The sequence below is a fragment of the Nicotiana tomentosiformis genome, chromosome 12 (assembly GCF_000390325.3).
Source record: "Nicotiana tomentosiformis chromosome 12, ASM39032v3, whole genome shotgun sequence".
Taxonomy (NCBI): domain Eukaryota; kingdom Viridiplantae; phylum Streptophyta; class Magnoliopsida; order Solanales; family Solanaceae; genus Nicotiana; species Nicotiana tomentosiformis.
Genome location: NC_090823.1, coordinates 40,552,945 through 40,576,040, shown reverse-complemented (window position 1 = coordinate 40,576,040; position 23,096 = coordinate 40,552,945). Strand labels below are relative to the sequence as shown.

Genomic DNA, 23,096 nt, shown 5'->3' with positions numbered 1-23,096 from the left:
TTTCCGATACCGCCAAGTACAAGTAAAGTTTCTTATCTGCCTTTAGAGTGTGAAGCAGTGATGGGATCGATATGTATTGCTTCAATTCCTCTAATGCCTGTTGGCATTCCGGGGTCCAGGCGAAATCGTTCTTCTTTTTTAGTAGAGAGAAAAATCGGTGGCTCCGATCTGACGACTTCGAAATGAATTGGCCTAAGGCAACTATCCTTCCGGTTAGCCTCCGTGCAGTTTTTACATTGTCTACGATGGTGATGTCTTCGATGGCCTTGATTTTTCGGGGTTGATCTCGATCCCCCAATTTGATACCATGAAGCCAAGGAACTTGCCCGAACCGACCCCGAAAGCACATTTCTAGGGGTTGAGCTTCATGTTGTATTTCCTTTAAATTTCGAACGTTTCCTGCAAATGAGCTAAATGGTCCTCTGCGCGCAGGGACTTAACTAGCATGTCATCGATATAAACTTCTATTGATTTACCTATTTGTTCCTCGAACATTTTATTTACTAGGTGTTGGTAAGTAGCTCCTGCATTTTTTAGCCCGAAGGGCATTACATTATAACAATAGGTTCCGTACTTGGTGATAAATGAAGTCTTTTCTCGGTCCCCCGGGTTCATTTGGATTTGATTGTACCCGGAATAGGCATCGAGAAAAGTAAGGATCTCGTGACCGACCGTGGCATTGATCATGTGGTCGATGTTAGGCAGTGAAAAAGAATCTTTGGGGCATGCCTTGTTTAAATCCTTATAATCTACACACATTCTAAGTTTGTTCCCTTTTATAGGAACTACAACTACATTGGCTAACCATTCGAGATATTTCACCTCCCGAATGGACCCTATTTTGAGAAGTTTAGTTACCTCATCCTTTATGAATGCGTGCTTTATCTCGGATTGGGGTCTCTTCTTTTGCTTCACCGGTTTGAACCCGGGGTCCAGGCTCAGCCGATGTATCGTTATCTCCGGTGGGATCCCTGTCATGTCTAAATGGGACCAAGAAAAACAATTTTTGTTATTAATAAGAAATTGAATAAGCCTCTTCCTGAGTTCGGGGGTTAATCCCGTTCCCAGGTATACCTTTCGCTCGGGCCGATACTCGATCAATATAACCTGTTCCAGCTCTTCGACCGTTGATTTGGTGGCGTCAGAATCTTTGAGAACAATAAAAGTTCGAGGGGTCAATCCCCCTCTTCTTCTTCTATCTCCTGCTTTCCCGATTCGGTCGAGGCTGATGGCTGTGATTGCTATTTGACTTCCTCTTTTCCTTTGATGCTCGACTTCTCCGAGGTTGATAGTGCCGATATCAGTGTTACCTCGTCGACCACAGATATTTCCTTTGCAGCGTGTTGTTCCTCATATATTGTATTAACACCGTCCGACGTCGGGAATTTTATCACTTGGTGGAGGGTCGAAGGGACTGCCCTCATATTGTGGATCCAAGGTCTTTCGAGCAGGGCATTGTATCTCATGTCACCCTCGATTACGTGGAATTTGGTGTCTTGAATCGTTCCAGCCACGTTCACCGGTAGAATAATCTCTCCTTTAGTTGTCTCACTGGCCATATTTAAGCCGTTTAAAAACCGAGTTGCAGGTACGATTTGATTCTGTAGGCCGAGCTGTTTCACGACCTTCTGCTTCTTCGTTGTTGAATGACAAAGTGCCTTCGGGCACATAGTCTCGGGTTCGTTTTTCTCTAGTGAATGATACCTTAGTGTGTTTGAACATGGGTCCCTGTGGAACGTCGATACCACCGACGATTATATGAATGACATGTTGGGGTTCCTCCTGTTCATTTTTCTTGTTGGCGTCTCTTTCTCAGAAATGATTCTTGGCTCGATTGCTGAGGAACTCTCGAAGGTGTCCCTCGTTGAATAGACGGGCTACCTCTTCCCTTAATTGTCTGCAATCCTCGGTCTTGTGACCATACGTGCCATGATACCCGCACATCAAATTTGGGTTTCTTTGGGAAGGATCGGTCTGTATGGGTCTGAGCCACTTAGTATCTTTGATCCTTCCGATTGCCGATACAATGCCCGATGCATTGATGCTAAAGTTATATTCTGATAACCGAAGTGCCTTTGTGGGATCGGCATACTTGTCAAAACCACTTTTGCTCATAAGTCCCCGAGAACTCTGTCCTTGATCACTTCTTCGATTGTTCCGGGCGGAATTGTGTTCTGAACCACTGTTCTTTTGATCTGCGGTATATGGTTGATATCGATCTCTGTTTGACCTTTGCTCCCTATCGATGTCCCTCTGGTTCTTAATTACCGACCTGTTTGGATAAACTGAATCGGATGGGGCTCTTAGTTGATCGTCCTCAACCCTGATCTTCGACTGATATCGATTGTGCACATCTACACAGGTCACGGCTGGATACTCGATCAAACTTTGTTTCAACTGACGTGATACTATCAAACTCCGCTCGTTCAACCCTTGGGTGAAAGCTTGAACGGCCCAATCATCTGTGAATGGTGGCAATTCCATGCGTTCTATTTGAAATCGGGACATGAACTGCCTCAGCATTTCATTATCCCTTTGTCTTACCTTAAAAAGGTCCGATTTCCTCGTTGTGACCTTTATGGTACCCGTGTGTGCCTTTACGAAAGAATCTGCTAACGTGGTAAATGAGTCAATGGAATTTGGAGGCAAGTTGTGATACCAAATCATTGCTCCCTTCGAAAGGGTCTCTCCGAATTTTTTCAACAACACAGATTCGATTTCGTCATCTTCTAAATCGTTACCCTTTATGGCACACGTGTAAGAGGTGACGTGTTCGTTAGGGTCGGTCGTCCCATTATATTTAGGGATCTTGGGCATGCGGAATATTTTGGGGATCAGTTTTGGAGCTGCACTCGGGTGAAAAGGCTTTTGCACGAATTTTTTGGAATCCAACCCTTTCAACACTGGTGGTGCCCCAGGGATTTGATCGACCGTTGAGTTATATGTTTCCACCTTTTTATCATTTTCTTTGATCCATTTTGTGAGTTCCTCGAGTATCTTAGCAATTTCGAGATTAGTACCTGATTCTTGCTCATTTGACCTTATTATAGCTGGCTCCATTCTATGGGTGATTTCTCAGGGTGGACTGGGCTCCGGTATGCTCGGTACCTGGGTTTGACTCTACAATTGAGCTATCGCTACCTGTTGAGCTTGCAACATTTCGAAAATCATACGCAAGATGATTCTGTTTTCCTCAACGTTATGGGTTTCTCGAGGTGCAGATCAGGTACCACCATGAATGCTATTTTTAGGTTCAGAATGTAGGTTTGCCTCAATGGCCACATGCGAATTAACATCTAATGGTACTTCGACTCGAGCTCCAACGGCATCGACAAGTGGCATTCCGGCCCTGGGCGTCAAGTTGTTGTTCTCACCTTGAAGGCCAGCTTCGTTGTCGATAGGTAAGGCCATTTAATTGAGATCTCGTCGTTGCGAATCCGAAATCAATGATACTTCTGAAAACAAGCGTAAAATGGTGTGTTTTTGCAGATTCGTATCAAATAACCACTATTATCCTTAGCCCCACAGTGGGTGCCAAACTGTATGCCCAAAAAACATATAGAGTTGAATTTGTACATAGTTATAAGGGTATGTGGTATAACTCGACACAAATCGTAAGAGTAAATAAGAATATCGAATATTGACTGTAAGGATGAAAAATAAGTAAAGTTGAAAAGAGGATGATTTATGGATTACGCAAGATGAATCAATCTTATGAAGCTAAAAAAGGATAATTCTTAAATATGGGAGTGTATGATATCTGAGTTACAATATATGCCAAAACTTGGTCCTTTACAGAAATATAGCCATCCCTCTTATAGTAAAAGGATCCTACTTTAGATAAAATACATAGTGGGGAACCCATGATAAGTCGGCTTTTCCTTAATTCCCGCTGAGGTTCTTTCCCTTAGTGCGGTTGTAACGGCTCTTGTCTACGAGCTCGATCTTGATCGGACTCGGTATTGGTCGGTTTTCAGTTTTAGAGCTCGATGCGGGTTTGAGCTTGATGTTGACTTGAGGCCCAGTATTAGGCCGGTATTGGTTGGCCTTTGGCCCTTAAAATCGATTCCATCGCTTCTCATCATAGTTCGATTTGGACGCGAGCTCGATAATGACTTCGAGTTCGGTATTTGACCTGTCCCTGAAACTCGAAGTTTGTTTGTGCCTTCTTCGGATCCCATCTCGATATTATGAAGACTTTCTTCGGTCCATTATATTCCTGTCTCGATCAGTCGTACGAAGGCCAAAATCAATTTCTACCGTATATATTATTATAATAAGTATTTTTACAAACCATTGCACATGATGGTTTAGTTTGGAATGCAATCATGCATGATATGGTTGGTTCACTCGATGGAGTTAAGTATCGAATATCGCTCACATGTTTTAAAGTTTTGGGACGTAACAAAAAATTTAAGGAAAAAGAACACATCATCCTTAAAGCGGTACATTTGTACTTACCATCGGTAGACTTGGGGGATGGAAAAAGAAACGGCTTCGAAGAAAAAAATTGGGGTTCCCAATGCTTCTCCACGCTCAACGAGATGCGCCAACCTCGGGATACTTTACTCCTAACCCCATAAGGTTCCGAGACGGAGCTTAACCTGAGTCTTGATTAAGAACGACGATGATATACGTTTCACACGGCAGCTGCTGGTGTAGCTGGAGAAGAACCAGATAAAGGGTTGAGGCCTTAACTAAGTACTAACTACTATTTTGTTGGAGTGACTTCCTTCGATTGGACCTTCCAATCGAATGAATCTTAATCTCGCAACTTCCTGGCCTCATTTGTTTGTACTTAATGGAGATCTGAATCTTAATTATTCAGATTTTATAGTTATTAAATACGTTTATTTTTTAAATTTAGATTTTAATCATTTAGATCTTACCATTAAGTTTGTTTTATTTTTAATTTTACAATCACTTAATGAGTCTGATTGTTGCAGCCAAACGCACACGCAAGTATATACGGTCGTCAAGTAATAAAGTGATAAGAGAGAGTGTTGAACCCATGAGTACTTGTTATCAACTATTAACTAGATCAGACTATCTTAATTATCTAAACAAGGATTAAATCCAAAAGTAGTGATGCTAAAGTAATTAATCTAAAAAATAAATAAATAATGAAGTATGAACAAAGGAAGCGTAGATTTTTAAGTTATCAATGTAATGAAAACGATCTAGAGTTATGGGTTACCTAACATTCCTATTGTATTCTTCAATTGAATTGACTAACTAATTTATCTAGTTTATTGGTTGACAAGGTTAATATCGCTCATAAGTATCTGTCGAGTACATACTCGCCTATTCAAGCTAACATAACGCCTATATGTCTGTGGAATTAGAACTAACAAGAACGCATTTGTAATTCCTGTAAATCAACGAAGCAAGACAATCAGATATATGTCTATCCTAACCGCGAATCTGTTCTCCGATGCCCAGATTTAAGAACTTGCTCTATTAAATCCTATATGCAATCTAGAATTCCCACTTTCGAGTTCAATTCTAGATTTGTAGATAGTATTCAATTGGTGATTGAGCAATCAAATAATTAAGCATATGATTGAATAAATAAACTAATATGATAAATCAAGAAACCAAAATAATATTCGAATAACAAGAGTCATGAAAGAACCACAACCCTAGAACTTGAAGTTTAGCTCCCCACATAAACATGGTAGCCAAACAACAAATCATATAGAGAAACATAAGAAATACTAAGTTTGGCGGAAGAAGATAAAATCCGGCCTCCACGGTGGCTCCTTGCTATCCCTAAGTCGAATCCCCTTCAAAAAGTGTGTTCTATCCCCTAAAAGAGACGTTTTTGACCTATATATTGCGTATAAAAGTCGTGGGCAAAAATTTCCCTTTATCTTTTCCGAATCAGCTTCAGAGATTGATGGTGGGGTGGATGCTTCGCGTCCGCCTTAGCTTGAACTTCTAAGCATTGAATATTGGGGTGAATGCTTTGCGTCCACCCTCTGTTCCCTCAACCTTGCTTTATCCAGGTGCGAATGCTAAGGTGGATGCCTTCTTAAGACTTCATTGCTAAGGTTGCTCCAAATTGCATTTTTTTCAAGGTTGGATGCGATGCATCCACCCTCTTCTCCTATAGAAGGAGCATCGTTTCTTCATATTTTTGCACTCCAAACATCCTAAATCATCACACAACTTAATTAGTCATAAAACCAATATTTAACATATGTTGGGCATTTTTAACACCAAATAGCCCAAAAAAACTGTTAAAACATGGGTAAAGTAATATTAATACATATAGAAATATGCCCAACATCAATAGATCTTCATGATTAAGATCTATAGTAGGGTGTATTATTAAGATGTTATGCAAAAATGATATTTTACCATTTCTCCATACACTTTCACCAATAACCATCACCGTCGCTACTACTGTGTCCCACACTATTATAGATTACCACCACTCACTGTCCACCACCCACTACTACCATCCTCAACCACAACTACCCCCACTGCCAATTACGACTATCAATTGTCATTACTATTAGCTACCATTTTCAACTATCAACCATCATCACCACAACAACCATCAGTCACCACTATACCACTATATATCACCTACCACTATTTTCAGTCACCACCACCATCAACCATCACCGTTAACTACTATTATCATCCACCATCTACTACCCATAACCATAACCATAACCATCAACCAACACCACCACCAACCACTACCCAATCGGTATCCACAACCACTACCATTAGCCATCACCATCACCAACCATCATATATTTTTTTGAAAATATTTTAGTAATAAAGTATTAGATGAATTAGTATTTGATTTAAATTTATATTTATTAATTTTTAAATAAAGACAATTTTATATGTTCAGATATTGAGAAAATAAATAATTTTAATTATTCAGTATTTAGATCTTAAAATAATATTTTAATATTCAAATATATATTTAAATTTATATATTTTAATCTTAATACATATTTTAATATTCAAATACGTATCCAAATTTAAATATTTTAATCCTAATAAAAACAAATAAAGCAAAGCGCTTTTCATGACCGAAAATGTTTAGAAATTCCTAGAAGATAGTTGTCCGCAACAACCTGATGCAAATGAGCCTGAAAATTAGGTGTTGGCGTATTCTTTTGAGCAGTTGGAAAGCACGAATTCGTCTTCATGTTTTTGGTGGACTCCTATTAACTAATGTTTGGGCAATAACTCCAGCTTCAAATGCCTTCTGAGTCAAATTCTTGGACAGCGGATTCGTCTTACATGTTTAAATTAAAAAAAGGAACAATTTCATAATTTCACTTGTGATTTTGCGTTATTATGCTTATATTGTGCTAACCTATTTATTACTCTCTCTATCTATATTTATGACAATAATCACTTTTCGAAATTCAATTTTTTTAATTTTGACTGCATATTTGAACATAGAGTTCTTTAAGTTTTTCTAAATAAAATTTACATATTTGAAAATTACGTAAAATTTATAATTCAAAATATTTAAAAGACATACAAAAAAAATTACAATTAAAAAATAACTTTTTTGACTCTCGAAATTCGAACACCGAGGGAATAGTAATAAAAAAAAATTATGAGTTGACTAATTTGGTCTTTTTAATACTACTTCTCTTTGCCCCCTCCATCACCACTCTTATGTTTCATAAGTATATCTATCATTTTTGCCGTATTTGCTGCTATTGCTTTCATTTTTTGCAGTAGCCTTTAGTTAAAAACATGACTATCTTCTTGATATAAGGGAGAGACATTGCCTTTATTAAAAAGAAATAAAGAAAACTACGGTATATGAAAGTACGTACCAGCCTAGGCTCTCTCCCATGTGCATATATATTACATATATTGGTACAATTAAGTCATACAAACACCCCTACCCATGATGTCCGAAGAACATCTAGAGCAATAAAACTTTTTGCAATGAGAATCAGAGTGACAACGATAATATGTGCATCTGTCATTTTGCTGGTGCTGCAGCACTTCACTTCTTAATAGCTCTATTGTTGCCATTGCTCCTTCATCACCTACTTGTACTTCTTCCATGATTATCCTTCCAGACGATGTAACTACGTACATTTATCATTAAACTTCTATTTTACTATGCACGAGTTTAAGAATAAATCTAAACTTTTAAAACTTATCCTAAACAAGCCATAATATTTATGTGAATATAATTCTTTAGATCATAAATATACCATAGTATTTGCATGCCTCTTAAAGCTTCTCATTAAATGTAAAATTAAAAATTTAAATTAAACTATTTTGAAATTTAATAGGGGACAATTTTTTTTTATGGAAGAAATAACTATTTGAAAATATAATCTACTCTAGCCTTCATTGAAACACATGTATACAGAGAGATGGGGGGAAGAACTAACCAATGGTAAATAAGAGGAGGAGGACAGTGAAAAGAGCAAGTTTTGTTGAAGATTTGGAAGCCATAATTCTGGTCTGTAATGTCAAGGTCATCGTCCGGGTTTTATAGTATGATAGTTTTTATTTATAAATTAGATTAAAGTTGAAAGGGGACAATATTATTATATTAGGAGCAGTATGGTCAAGATTACATGGCAATAGGCCTACCCGTGAGCCACACTATAAAAGTCCGAATAAATGAATAAATTATCAAAAAACATATGACCCATCATGGCGGCTAATTCGACATGTTAGGTAAAATAGATTTTGAAACGTTGTTTCCATTATAATATCTGCATTGGTCTCTCGGCTCTATCCTAAAAATGCCACTTTATTGTAAAGCGAAGCCAAGTCCTAGCCGCCATGAGAGAGAAACCACATACTTATATTTGCAAGAAATACACAACAGCTAAACTACGATAATAACTACCAAAGACGTTGCAATTGACTATATTAACGTGTAAATGCACTTGTCACGATCCAAAAGTCCATCAATGATCATAATGACCTAACATTTAAGATTAAGTAAGCCAAGCACAAAATGACACAAAAAATTTAAATAAGATATAATAACTCTGAATTTTCTTTTTTACATAAATTACGTAATAAAGTCTCAATAAAGCCAAAATATAGGTACATAAGTCAAACTTTCCAAACCTAGGTAATAATGAGTCATGAACTCTAAACATAATACATAACGAGTCTCAATAAGTACAATAATGTTTGAAAGTAATACAATAGTATAAAAATGAGGGAAGGGTACTCCAAGGGTCTGTGGCGTTCATGCAGTATTACCTTGAATCCTCTCGAAGATATCACAAGCTCACTCACGAGGTATGCTCCCTCCAGTATCCGGATCTGCACAAAAATATGCAGAAGTGTAGTATGAGTATGGGTCAACATGTACTTAGTAAGTATCAAGACTAACCTCGGTGAAGCAGTAACGAGGTTCAAGTCATATTATATACTCACTAATCAGAGAACCTGTGCAATAATACAAATAACTGCCAACAAGAATATAACGAGATATAGTACCATCAATACAACGACATGAGTTATCAACTTATCACAGGTAAATCATGTTTGACAAAAGAATTATCAGTCAAAAATAGTGGCATAGAGTAGCATGTTAAAAAGAAACGTGAAATCATATAAAGTGCATCACAAAGCATAAAGAAATCACTTGTTCAGTCAGGAATGCTACCCTTATTCTCCATATTTCACGATAAGAATTCCACTCTTATACTTCACATATCAACGACAAGAATGCCACCTATATGCTCCACATTTCATCAATAAGAATGCCATCATTATACCCTACATATCATAGATATGAATGCCACCCTTATGCTCCATATTTTATCAACAAGAATTCCACCTTTATACTCCACATTTCATCAACAAGAATTCCACCCTTATACTCTATCTATCATAGATATGAATGCAATTCTTATACTTCACATCATCACAATAACAATATCCGTCCCAACATGTCCACATGTACCATAAACATAATATTTCATGATAATATTTTATCATCAAGAGACATATTCTCATAATTCATCAATAAAGTGCACGACGACATGAAAATAATAGAGTGCAGATGTGTGCTCATGATATAAGACATGACTACGACTAAATCAATTTAGCAATGCTTCCACTAAACATCTTGGCTAATTAGGATATAACAATCCTAAAATATAATCTCTAGCATGAAAGTATAAGCTCGTGTAGTCATACAAAGAGTTACACATATATCATAGAGAGTACACAATCAATTTAAAGCATAATAGAAGCCTAGAGTCTAGTCCGGTTATTTTTCATATATAGCACCCACATATATGCTCGTCACCTCGCATGTACGTTACATCACATACATTACAATTAGAAAAATAAGATCAGAGCTTAAGGGTTATTCCCTTACACAAGATTATGCAAGATACTTACCTCAAAGGGACCAAATCAACCCTCCAAAATTGTCTTTTCTTTAGAAACTATCTTCGACCGGCTTGAATCTAGCAAAAAATAACTCAATAGCGTCAAACAAAGCCATAAGAAATAACCCCAAATAATAAAACTTCGATCTTTAATCAAATTCTCAAAAGCCAACAAAAGTCAATCCAAGCCCACATGGACAAAATCCGAGTCAAGGGGAAGCTCCCGATTACCATAATTCCACTAGTTAAATACATAATTAGATTTCAAAACTGAGTCCAAATCGATTCCCAAATCTCTAATTTTTACTCTCTTAAGTTGTAGACAAAAATTTAAAATTTTCCTTTAAAATTCAAAGTTTTAGGTATAGAAATCCATGGGAATTCAAGATATAAAGACAAATTCAAGTGAAAATTTCTTACTTCCAACGTAGTTGTGAACATGCTCTCCAAAATTTCCACATCTTGAAGTTTAGGGCTCAAAATATGAGAGAATGGATAAAACTCCTGAAATTATATCACTTAAAGGTCTGCATAGTGATACACTTTGAGAAAGCTGCTACTGCCTCGTGTTTGCGAAGCACAAATAACACAACATCAAATAACTCTCCGCGAACGCGGCCCCCAGCCCAGGAACATGATGCACAAGTTCCACTGGCCTACGAGAACACGATCACACACTCGCAAACATGAAAGCTTAGCTCCAGTATTCCCCTAGCCTATCATCATCCTACACGAACGCGACCGCCAAGGCGCGAACGCGAAGGACAATCAACCACAATGTCATGACCCAAATTCTACCACAGGGGTTATGATGACACCTAGTCTCTAAAACTAGATAAGCTGATCACTTAACAATATTAAATCAATAAAACATGATATAATAAGGCAAAGTTCAATATAAAAGCAGAAATAAAGTTAACACAAGCCGAAATGGTTGTACTTAATATATCTCCTTAGAAAGAGATAAGTCATTAGCTATAACTGAATACATACGGAATATACAAAATACAATACTGTTTGAATGAAGAAATAACAATATCAACATAAAGGATGAGACTCTAAGGGACTGCGACAACATGCAGTTTTACCTTGAATCCTCACGAACAATGCAAGCTCTCACTCTCATGCCGCAGCCTCCAACACCTGGATCTGCAGAAAAATATGCAAAAGTATTGTATGAGTATACTACAGTCAGTACTCGGTAAATATCAAGACTAACCTCGATGAAGTTGGGGTGAGATTCAAGTCATATGATACACACTAGTCAAAAAACTATGCAATATATCAATAAGTGGAAACAAAATATGTACGGGAAAACAATATCAACTGTCTTGTAGAACAATATGATAACAACTCGATGTAGAAAAGTTCAACTTTGCCAACAAATCATCCAATATAGGTTAAGTCATATGATAACATGTCAAGTTTCACTAATGACTCATTAAAAATACAAGACAAAATTTTGAGAAACATGTATGTGATCAAATATCAACCTCGTTGCAACACATAAACAACATCAAGAAAGACACCCCCAAATCATCACATAGCATCATCAGCAATGCCACCCTTATTTAGCTACATGTGCACATAAATAATAAAACGCCTTCCTTATTTTTCCTCATGCACATATCACCACCCTTATTTCTCCACGTGGGCAACTTGAGAAAAAGTCCACCCTTATTTTGCCCCACGCGCACATCAATAATCAAAACCGCATGGTAAAGACCTCGTGCTGACACCCCCAATCAATCCCCTCAACAGGTCCACATCTGCCATAATTAACAAAAAAATAATAATGCCAAAATTTTGTCAAAGACATAAGCTCACAACTTATCAACAAAGTGTACAAGGGCATGACAATAACATAAAAGTGCAGATTAGTGTTCAACACATAAAGAATAATTTGGCTAAATCAACTGTATCGATCATGATCATGTAGTCACAAAGTGATTAAGCATGTTTCACGTAAATTATATCATCAAATTAAGGCATATTAGTAGACTAAAGTCTAATCCGGTCATAAGCCACACATATCACCCGTGTACACGCTCGTCACCTCGTGTACATGTCGCTTTTCACATAACAAGAACAAACAATTAAGGCTAAATCCTAAGGGGCATTCTCCCACACAAGGTTAGAAAAGATACTTACCTCAAATAAGCCAGATCAACACTCTAAAAAGCCCTTACCTCTTAAATCGGCATCCGAATAAGTCAAATCTAGCAAAAGAATTAGGCAATAACTATTACGCCCCGCACTCTTTTCCCAGGCATGAAGCTGAAATATGTGAAAATTTAGCCTTTAGAGAAACTAATCAGTTGATACCATACCTACGGACAAAAAGGTGATTACATTTCATCAGACTTGCGCCAGCTGTCCCACCAGGTGTAGTGGCCAGGACGACCCATTTTGCATGTGGTGGCGGTGGAGTTTTCTAGGCTTCATATAAAAAGGCAGTACAACTCTCTTTTCTTTCATTCCAGAAAAAGATCGCTAACCTTAGTTTGCCCAAATTGCTCTCAAGCCTTCTAAGAATTTCCTAAACGGATAAGGCTAGAATGGAAAGGAACTTGGTGAAATATTTAGGTAAAGGGGCTTGTGATTATCAATGTACCATCTATGATCTTGTGATACTAACTTTGGAGATTTCTTTGGAAATAAAGGTAATCACCATGGAAATCGGAGGTTCAGGAAGCGTAGATAATTCTTTAACAAGGTGTAACGACCCGACTGGTCATTTTGAGTATTTATATTTAAATTGGTAGTTTGAGGTCATGGGTAGATTCATTTGGTATATTGTGACTTGCATGTATGATCAGTTTTGATTTTCAAGTGGTTCGGTATTGACTTGGAGGAATGATTCTCTATTTAGAAGCTTTAAGTTAGAAGGATTGTCCAAGTTTGACCTTTATATATTTGACCTTAAATCGGAGTCTTGATGGTTCTATTAGGTCTGGATGGTATTTTAGACTTGGGAATATCCCTGGATTTGCATTTGGATGTCTCTAGAAGATTTTAGCTCTATTTGGCGAAAGTTAACAATTTGAAGATTTAAAAAGTTCATAGGTTTTACTGGGAGTTGACTTTATTAATATCAGGTTTGGATTGTGGTTTCGAGAGTTGGAATAGGTCCGTTGTGTCATCTAGGACTTTTATGCAAAATTTGAGGTCAATCCGAGTTGATTTGGTATAATTTTGCATGAGTTTGGGAAGTTGGGAGTTCGTTAGGCTTGAATTGAGGTACGATTCATGATTTTGATGTTATTATATGAGATTTGAGGCTCTTGAGTAAGTCCGTGTTATATATTGGGTCTTGTTGGTATGTTCAAACGGGGACTTGAGGGGCTCACTACATAGAATAAGGGTAAGGTAATTTTTTTTTTCGATTCCCCATTCTTTAAGAAATTTAATCAAAATGGGACCTAAAATCGCACCCGAATATGGAGGAGGAACATGAAGAAAAATCAACTCCCTTTTCTAAAGAATCCATTTAAAATTCACATAATGAGCCGTTACACACATATACCAATTAGATGCTAATGATGTTCACATATCTGATGTCAACATAATCTACTAGAAATAATAGCAAGCTCATTATTTTAAAAGTTCTTTTTCGCTTGCATACATATTCAAGATATCTAACTTCTTCATTTTTCATGATATGTGCTTCGCTAGTGGATTTAAATATGAATAAAGGTCCCTGATACCTTTATGTTCTACAAAATTGAAAGCATAGTTATGCCTGACTATGGCTAATGATATTTTCTCTAGATAAACTCTCTGATCTATTGGTTCACTTTGACCCTCTTTTGCATGATTCAACAGATGTTTTATCAACAAATGGCACTTCAAATTTGATGTTCCAAATTTAGGATCGTATATGAAGCATTTTTCACAAAGCGTACATTGGACTTTAATTTTTCCATCACTAGAAATTTCAGGCGTTGTTACCTTAAAAAACGAATCCCAAATAGTGGATATTTATCTTTTTGATTATTTTAGCATAGTTGAAGATCTTTGTTCACAATAATCAGCAATACCTTCCATCGACATCTCTATCTAAAGATGAAGTAAATAGTAAGAATTAGGCTCGATATAAATCAATTTATTATAAGTGATATACATACGATGAAAGACTTTGCGTTATAAAAGAAAGGCACATAGTAATTTCTCTTTGCTACTTCCATAATTCCATAAGAATTAGAACACATATAGAGAAATGAAGAAATAATAGGGAAGGGGTTCTTGAAATTACCTGATTAATGAACTGAAAATAGTGAATTAAAGTTTTTTGGTTTGCCCACTGGGATTTCAAAAAGCTTCCGACAAACCAAAATCTTGTGAAAGGAAATTGAAGCTTACTTCGGTCCTCCCATCTGAGAATGCGATAATTTTGTCAGGAGAAGAAAGCGAAGAAGACAAAGAGAAGAGAGAGAGAGAGAGAGAGAGGAGAGAATTATCGGAAGTTGAAACTCACCGGAGAAGTTGCGATGCTTGATTGGGGAAGAAGGGTAGAGATTTGAGGAATTGAAAATTTAGGGATTTTATGGGGAAAATAGCGGACATGAGAGAAGAGTGAAAATAACGAACAACACTATGGCTTTTCTAATGGGTTTGAAAAGCTTTAAAATAGTAATATTCATATTTTATCCATTGGTTACCCATTTGGTTACCCATTTTTATAATGGAAAATATGGATAATTATCCATATTCGACCCGGTTTTAAAAAGTTAGTTATACAACCCATTTTTAGAGAGTTGGGTTGGGTGAATAATTATTTTTAAACTATTTTGCCAGCTCTAGTCAAGATGCTGGTGGTAAATACCATAGGGCCTCATGGCAAAAATTGTATTACTCATATAATGAAGGAAAAGCTAACTTTTAAAGGCTGGCAGATACATACCAAACTTTTAAAGCAAAACTGTAACGATTCGACCGGTCGTTTTGTATATTTGAGCTCTATTTCCTCTTTTAATTCTTCACACATGTGTATTTATAGTTTTATGACTTGCGGGGTTTGTTAGTTTCATTCCGAAAAGGTTTTGGGTTGATTTTGACTATTTGGTTCTTCGTTTAGAAGCCTAAGTTGGAAATATTGACCAAAGTTTGAATTTTATTAAAATGACCCTAGAATGATGTTTTGATGGCTCCGATAAGTTCGTATCATGAATTTGGACTTGGGCGTATGCCCGGAATCAAATTCGGAGGTCCCTAGGTTGATTTAACTTATTTTGCCAGAAGTTGGCAATTTGAGGTTTAGAAGTTTTTCCAAGTTTGACAGTAGGTTGACTTTTTGGCTATCAAATTTGAAATTTGATTTTGGGACTTGGAATATGTCTGTTTTGCTATTTGAAACTTGTCTGTAAAATTTGGTGTCATTTGGAGCTGGTTTGATTGGATTCAGACGCTCGGTTAAAATTCTAGAGGTTTTTGAGTTTTCTTTTTAAATTCATGCATTTTGATGTCCGATTCTTAGTTCTAAGTGTTATTTTTGTACTCTGATCATGCAAGCGAGTTCATATGATATTTTTATACTTTAGTGGATGTTTGGTTTTGGAGTCCCGAGGGCTCGGGTGAGTTTCGGACGCGTTTCAGATTGGATTGCTTGTGTGCTGGTGTTGCATTTATCGCAATTGCGAGCACCAGTATGGCAATTGTGAAGTGAACATGTGAGTGTCAGGTATCACAATTGTGATGCCTCACTTGCAATTGCGAAATGTAGGCTACACTGGGTAGGTTCGTATTTGTGACACTTTAGTCGCATTTGAGAAGGGAGCAGGCTTCGCAATTTCAAAGCCAATATCGCATTTGCGACTTCCCACACAGGCTGTCAGTGTCGCATTTGCAAAGCATTCTTCGCAATTGCAAGGGTTTGCAATTGCGAACCCAGTGTCGTAATTGCGACATCTGCAACTGAACAAAAGGGCGGGGAGTCGGGATTTCATTTCATTTTCTCTCATTTTAGAACCCTACACTAGGGGATTTTCACCTCCAATTATTTGGTAAGTGGTTTTAATCAATTTTTAACTATATTTCATGAGTATATATGAGATTTAACATTAAATTTATGAGAATCAAACTCGGATTTGAAAATAAAATACATATGTAGACTAGTGCGGTTATGGATAGTTGGAATCTACCCTTGAACTAGTCGTTTTGACCAGACGCGCCCGGGGTTAACTTTTCGGGAATTATGTAAAGATTATATCTTTATCTATCATAATTGGTTTCTCTTGCAATGTTTGATGTTATTAGGTCATTTTTGGTTAGATTTGACTCGTGCAGGGGTGAATTTTAAGGGAAAAGCTATTTTTGAGGGTTGATTTGGCCTAATTGAGTTAAGTATCTTATCTAACTTTATGTAGGGGAAACAACCCCTTAGGATTTGGGTTGATTATGTTATTTAAATTATATGGAAGAGGTGTACATGAGGTGACGAGTGTGTACAGGGGCTTTAGACTCTTAGGTTACTCATATGCACTTAATTGGCGTTATTATTATTATTATCTATTCTACCTTTCATTGTTAATTTTATTCTTACATGCCCTAAATTGAAGTTGTCATTACATATTCCAGCTTCTATTGTCAAAGTTAGTCTCATATGCACTTATTTGTAGTTGTTGTTATATGTCATTCTCTTTATTTTTGAGTTATTCTCATGTATTAGACTAAGTTACTATTTCATGCTATCTATTTCATTGTTAAGCTTGTGTTTTACACTTGAAATTGGAAGATGCCATTACATGAAAATACCTAAATCGTGGGTTTTTGAGTTGTTGTTGTGAAATCAAATAGCACATTGAGGTCAAAGTGGTGAACTGTTGATATATCTTTCCTTGTTGAGTTATTTTTCATTTATTTTGTTGTTAGTGAGATTCTTGTACACATTGCGGTTGAGCCGTGGGCTATGTGTTGTGGTAACATTGGTATTGTTAATGTTGGCAAAATTGTGGCATATGTCCACGTGTGGTGCAAGTTGATTATTGTATTGTGATATTTATGTGCATGCGGCGGTATAAGGATAGGGGTTTATTTGCATGCGGTGGCATAATGTGGGATTTATATGTATGTTGCTAGTAAGAAAATTATCTGAAGCCACACGTCGAGATAAGGGAGCTAAAGCGCGTGTAGCCATTTCGGAAAACTATTTTCAAAAATACAAATACAAGGCTCACGCGGCGATATACGGAAGATTGTGATTGTAAATTGTGAAAATGTGAATATGAGGTGTGGTGCCTCGGTTGTGATTCTTGTTGTACATTCTTTATTAAAAAGGCTTGTTGGTGGAATAGTTTTGGTTATTTCCTCATTTACCTTGTATTTGTCCGCATTGAATTACTTATTAATCTTATCATGTGTTCACTCATTGTTTCCTTTATTACAATAAATTCCGTTGTAGTCTACATTATTATACTACTTTGTTATCATTCATTTTCTCACTTTCCGTTATTAGTCTATATTATACTCTGTTCAGTTTTTCTTGTCCTAGTAGGTGTCTTGACCTGGCTTCGTCACTACTCTACCAAGGTTAGGCTTGATACTTACTAGGTACCGTTGTGGTGTACTCATGCTACGCTTTTGCATATTGTTTGTGCAGATCCAGGTACATCCGCTCGTGCCGAATGCCAGTGATTGACCAGTTATTTCCGGAGACTTCAAGGTATACATGCCCGATGCTTGTAGGCCTCGTAGTCACCTTCTACATTTAGTTTTATTACTGTTTATTTCATGTTCAAAACAGTATTGTGTTTCGAGATTCTTGACTCACCAGGTTAAGGGGAGTTATTCGACAATCATACTGTTTGAGTTTATTTATGATAGTTTAGCAGTTTAACTTGATATCTAAGTTGTTATATTTGTTAATTCGCAATGTATATTAGGCTTACCTAATCATAGAAACTAGGTGGCATCACGACATCATAAGGTGGAAAAACTGGGGTCGTAAGAAGTTGGTATCAGAGCTCTAGTTGCATAGGTGTTACAAGTCATAAGCAAGTTTAGTAGAGTCTTGCGGATCAATACAGAGATATCTGTACTTATCTTCGAGAGGCTACGAGACTGTTAGGAAATTCCACTTCTTAGATTCCTTATCGTACGAATTTGTTGATTTTGAAATATGTCTTTGTCATTCTATTCTCTCACAAATGGTGAGGAAGCGCACTGTTAGATCAGACGATCAGACACTCGCACCCACTGCTAGAGCCGCATGAGGCTGGGGTCGGGGTAGAGGCCAAGGAGGGGCACATGCAGCAGCCAGAGCACCTGCCCGAGCAGTGACTAAGGAGCCACCAGTAGCTCCGGTTGGGGGGCAGGCACCTGAGGCACCTATTACAACCCCTGGACTTCAGGAGACCCTAGCTCAGGCGGTATTGATTCCCCTTACACCAACTACATCTCAGGCTGGGGGAGGAGCTTAGACTCCCGTGGCCTGTTCCCCCAAAGCAATGGGTCCATATTGATCAGGTTTCGGATGTTATGACAGCACAACCCGTTATTACAGTTCAGCCTGAGGTCAGGCCAGAGACATCTAAGGATGAGCAAAGAAGACTTGAGATGCTTAAGAAGTATAGTCCTCCTACTTTTAGTGGCACAACTACCGAGGATGTGCATGTTTTTTTTTTGAGAAGTGCCACTATTTTATCCGCACCATGGGTATTGTGGAGGTGGGCGGAGATGTCAGGAGCAATGTACAGGTGGTGACAGGCTTACGAGGAGGTAGGCTAACTGATGCAACCCCACTCACTTAGGATCAATTTTAAAAGATGTTTTTGAGAAAGTTTGTTCCGCAGACTCTTTGGGATGCATGTAGCACAGAGTTTGACCAGTCGCGTCACGGGACTATGTCAATGTGAGAGTATGCTATCAGATTCAGAGAGTTGTCCCGACATGCACCTGCCTTGGTTTCTACCGTCATAGAGCGAGTCCGCAGATTCATCGAGGAGCTCAGTTATGGCCTTAGATTCAGCATGGCTCGACAGTTGGAGATGGATACTCCATTCCAGCAGGTGGTAGAGATCGTGCTGAGGCTAGAGGGTATGCAGGGCTGAGAGAGAGAGAGAGAGAGAGAGAGAGAGAGAGAGAGAGAGAGAGAGAGAGAGAGAGAGAGAGAGAGAGAGAGAGAGGATAGGGAGGCCAAAAGACCTCGAGGTACTGGAGGATTTAGTGGAGCCACACCACAATTTTAGCCCATCATGGCAGAGGATATGTGAGTCAGCCAGTTCATTCAGTAGTTCCAGATTCTACCAGTGCTCCGGCTATTCTGAGGTTGCAGATTGTCCATTTTGCATAGCCACTTTCCAGTGCACCTCCTGCACGGGGTGCCTTCAGCGGTCAGTCTAACTGACAAGGCTAGAGTCAGTTTCAACAGCCATGTCCACCGAGAGCCTTTTTTGAGTGTGGTGATATGAGACACATGGTGAGGGATTGCCCCAGACTCAGGAGGTGTGCACCTCCATAAACTACACATGCTCCATGGATTCCAAGGACGACCCCTACTGTGGTGGGACTGACCCTCAGAAGAAACACCGCTGAAACCACCCGATCCATGAGGCCTCTTGGCCTCCCTCTCCTCACGCTCCTGACTACGGACCAGCTCTAGACGCCTATCAATATCATCAACTTTGTCGAACATAGCACCAGACATATTCTCTCGAGTCATAACAAAGCGTATTCCATAGTTTAGGCCATCAATGAACCTCTTAATCCTCTCCCTCTCTATGGGAACCAACCAGACCGTGTGATGAGCCAACTCTGAAAATATCATCTCGTACTGGGTCAATGACATGCCCTCCTAGCGTAGCTGCTCAAACTGCCTACACAACTTCTCCTTGCGGGTTGATGGCACAAACTTCTCCAAGAAGAGAACGGAGAACCCATACCACTAAAGTGGTGCAACATCGACTGGCCTGCTACGCTCATAGGTCTCCCACCATCTGAAGGCTGCCCCCGTCAGTTGAAAAGTAGTAAAGGAGACCCCATTAGTCTCCAGAATACCCGCCGTGCGAAGAATCTGCTGGCACCTATCCAAGAAGTCGTGGGCATCCTCTGACTCAGCCCTACTGAATGATGGAGGCTTGAGCCTCCCAAATCTCTCTAGTCTCTTTTGCTCCTCATCACTCATAACGGCACCCACCTGGGGCTGAGCAACTGCAACCGACTGGGCTGGTAGTACCCCCGGTGTCAGGAGTCCCTGCACCACCTCCTCTAGAGTGCGGGCAGCAGGAGTTTGAGTATCTCCCCTAGCCTAAGAAGTGACTGGTACGACCTGAACTGAAACTGCCTGAGCAAGGCTGGTTCAAGTCAATAGGCCAAAGCCTCCTGGAGGCCTGGAATCATAATGGGCATAGCTAGTGCCTGAGCTGGTCCCACCAGCTCAGCTACATCTAGAATCTGCTCCTAGGCTGAAGTGATTGGTGGGTCTACAGGTGTTGCTCTAGCTGCTGTACGAGCTGCACCTCGGCCTCTACCGCGGCCCGACCTCTTGTGGCCCTAATTAGTGGTACTGGTGGCTGTCCACCCAATCCGGTAGCACGTGCCCTCACCATCTGTGGGAGAATAGAATTACAGAAGTTTAGTTCTCGGAATCAACAAATTTGCACAACAAGAATACAAGAATGTGAAGTTTTTCCTAAGGGTTTGGTAGCCTCTCGAAGATAAGTATAGACGTCTTCGGAGGGGCGTATCCTGTCCAAGCGCTAATAATAAGCCAATCTGGCCTGCTGCGGCGTGCATCTCAATCCCATAATGATAAAACCTAGAAGGACTACTGCGGCATGTAACTCGATCCCATAATGATAAAGCCTAGAAGGCCTGCTGCGGCATGCAACCCGATCCACATATAAGCCATAAGGCCTGCTGCAGCGTGCACCCCGATCCACCAATCTCACTCACGACACGGCTCTCAGGCCCCAACTTAGTCATCAATCTCTCTAGTCTCTCGCGCTCACAAATCTCATGCCAATTAGCCCAAATAATGATATATAACACAACAATAAATAATAACAGAGACTGAGATATGATATGCAATGATGGATGTGACTGACTACAAAATTGCCATCTAAGCAAATAATTCAACAACAGAAATGACCACAATGGGTCTCAACAGGATGAACATATATCCTAACATGATTTCTAATATGAATTTGCAGCTCAATTACTCTAACACATAGAGATGACATGAATAGCAATAAGGTTTGATGACTACACAGTACCACGGAATCGATAAGATCACAATTACTATGGTGCACGCCCATATGCCTGTCACCTAGCATGTGTGTCACCTTAAAATCAACCACATAATACGAAACTCAGGGATTCATACCCTCAGAATCAAGTTTAGAAGTGTTACTTACCCCAAACCATGTAAATCTCTACTCCAATAAGCCTTTGCCTCATGAATCTGCCTCCGAACGACTCGAATCTAGTCACAAACAACTCGATACAATCAACATAAGTTATATGAATCAATTCCATATAATAAAGCTAAGTTCTTAAACAAAAGTCAAAAAGTCAACCCTGGACCCATATCTTGGAATCCAACAAAAGTTACAAAATCCAAACACCCATTCAACGAGGAGTCCAAAAATACCAAAATTACTCAAATCCGATCACAACTCAACCTTCAAATCCTCAAATTAAAGCCTAGGAAGATTCTACAATTTCCTCCCCCCCCCCCCCAATTTTTCAACCCAAAATACTAATTAAATAATAAAAATAATGATATATTCATATAATTTAACCAAATCCGAGTTAGAATCACTTACCCCAATCACTCCCTTGAAAATCTCTCCAAGAATCGCCTCAATCCGAGCTCCCAAAATTAAATTGTGAAATATAACTCAAACCCTCATTTTTTAAACTTATATTCTGCTAGATGTCCCTTCTTCACGATCGCGAAGCACAAATTCACAGGCTGCCCAATTTACTCTCCGCGAACGTGGAATCCCACGTGCAATGTGATACACAAACTTCTCAGACCTACGCGATCGAGAACAACTTCATGCGATCGCGATGAACAAATGCGCGTGAACCCCATCCTTCTCTTTTCTTCTTTAAAGACGCGACTAAGCTTACGCGTTCATGATACATTAACTGCCAAAGCTACACGATCGTAGACCTTACCTCGCGGTCGCATTGAAAAAATTCCATCAATGAAAAAAACCCTTCGTGATCGTGACATCTCACTCGCGATCGCGTATAAGAAAACCAGTAACAGAAATCAACAGCTCCTCCAAGGTTCAAAATGCGCAGAACATGATCCGAATTACACCCGAGGCCCTCAGAACCTCAACTAAACATATCAACAAGTCCTAAAATATTATACAAACTCGCTCAAAGCGTTAAATCACATCAAACAACAATAAAACCAAGAATCGTGCATCGATTAAAGCCTAATGAATTTATGAACTTTTAACTTCTACATTCGATGCCGAAACCTATCAAATCAACTCCGATTGACCTCAAATTTTGCACATATGTCATAAATGTCGCAACAGACCTATTCCAACTTTCTAAACTAAAATCCAAGCCCGGTAACCACAAAGTCAACTCTCGATCAAACTTCTCAACTCTCCAAACTTCTAATTTTTTCAACTTTCGCTATTTCAAGCCATAATCACTTACGGACCTACAAATCACTATCCGGACACACTCTTAAATCCAAAATCACCCTACAGATATATCAGAATCGTCAAACCTCCATTCTAGAGCCATTTACACCTAAGTCAACAT

The 23,096-nt window shown here is 38.8% G+C and overlaps 1 long non-coding RNA gene across 2 annotated transcripts; it reads right to left on the bottom strand.

The window, feature by feature from the left end:
* Positions 1-5,585: 5,585 nt before the first annotated feature.
* On the bottom strand, positions 5,586-8,555 carry LOC104087885 (uncharacterized). Of its 2 annotated transcripts, XR_684401.4 has the most exons (3): positions 8,394-8,545; positions 7,821-8,081; positions 5,586-6,155 (listed from the first exon to the last, which is right to left on the bottom strand). It is a non-coding gene; the product is annotated as an uncharacterized lncRNA (long non-coding RNA). The 2 variants fall into 2 exon arrangements; XR_684400.4 differs by lacking the exon at positions 5,586-6,155 and having other exon boundaries at positions 7,756-8,081; positions 8,394-8,555.
* Positions 8,556-23,096: the final 14,541 nt, after the last annotated feature.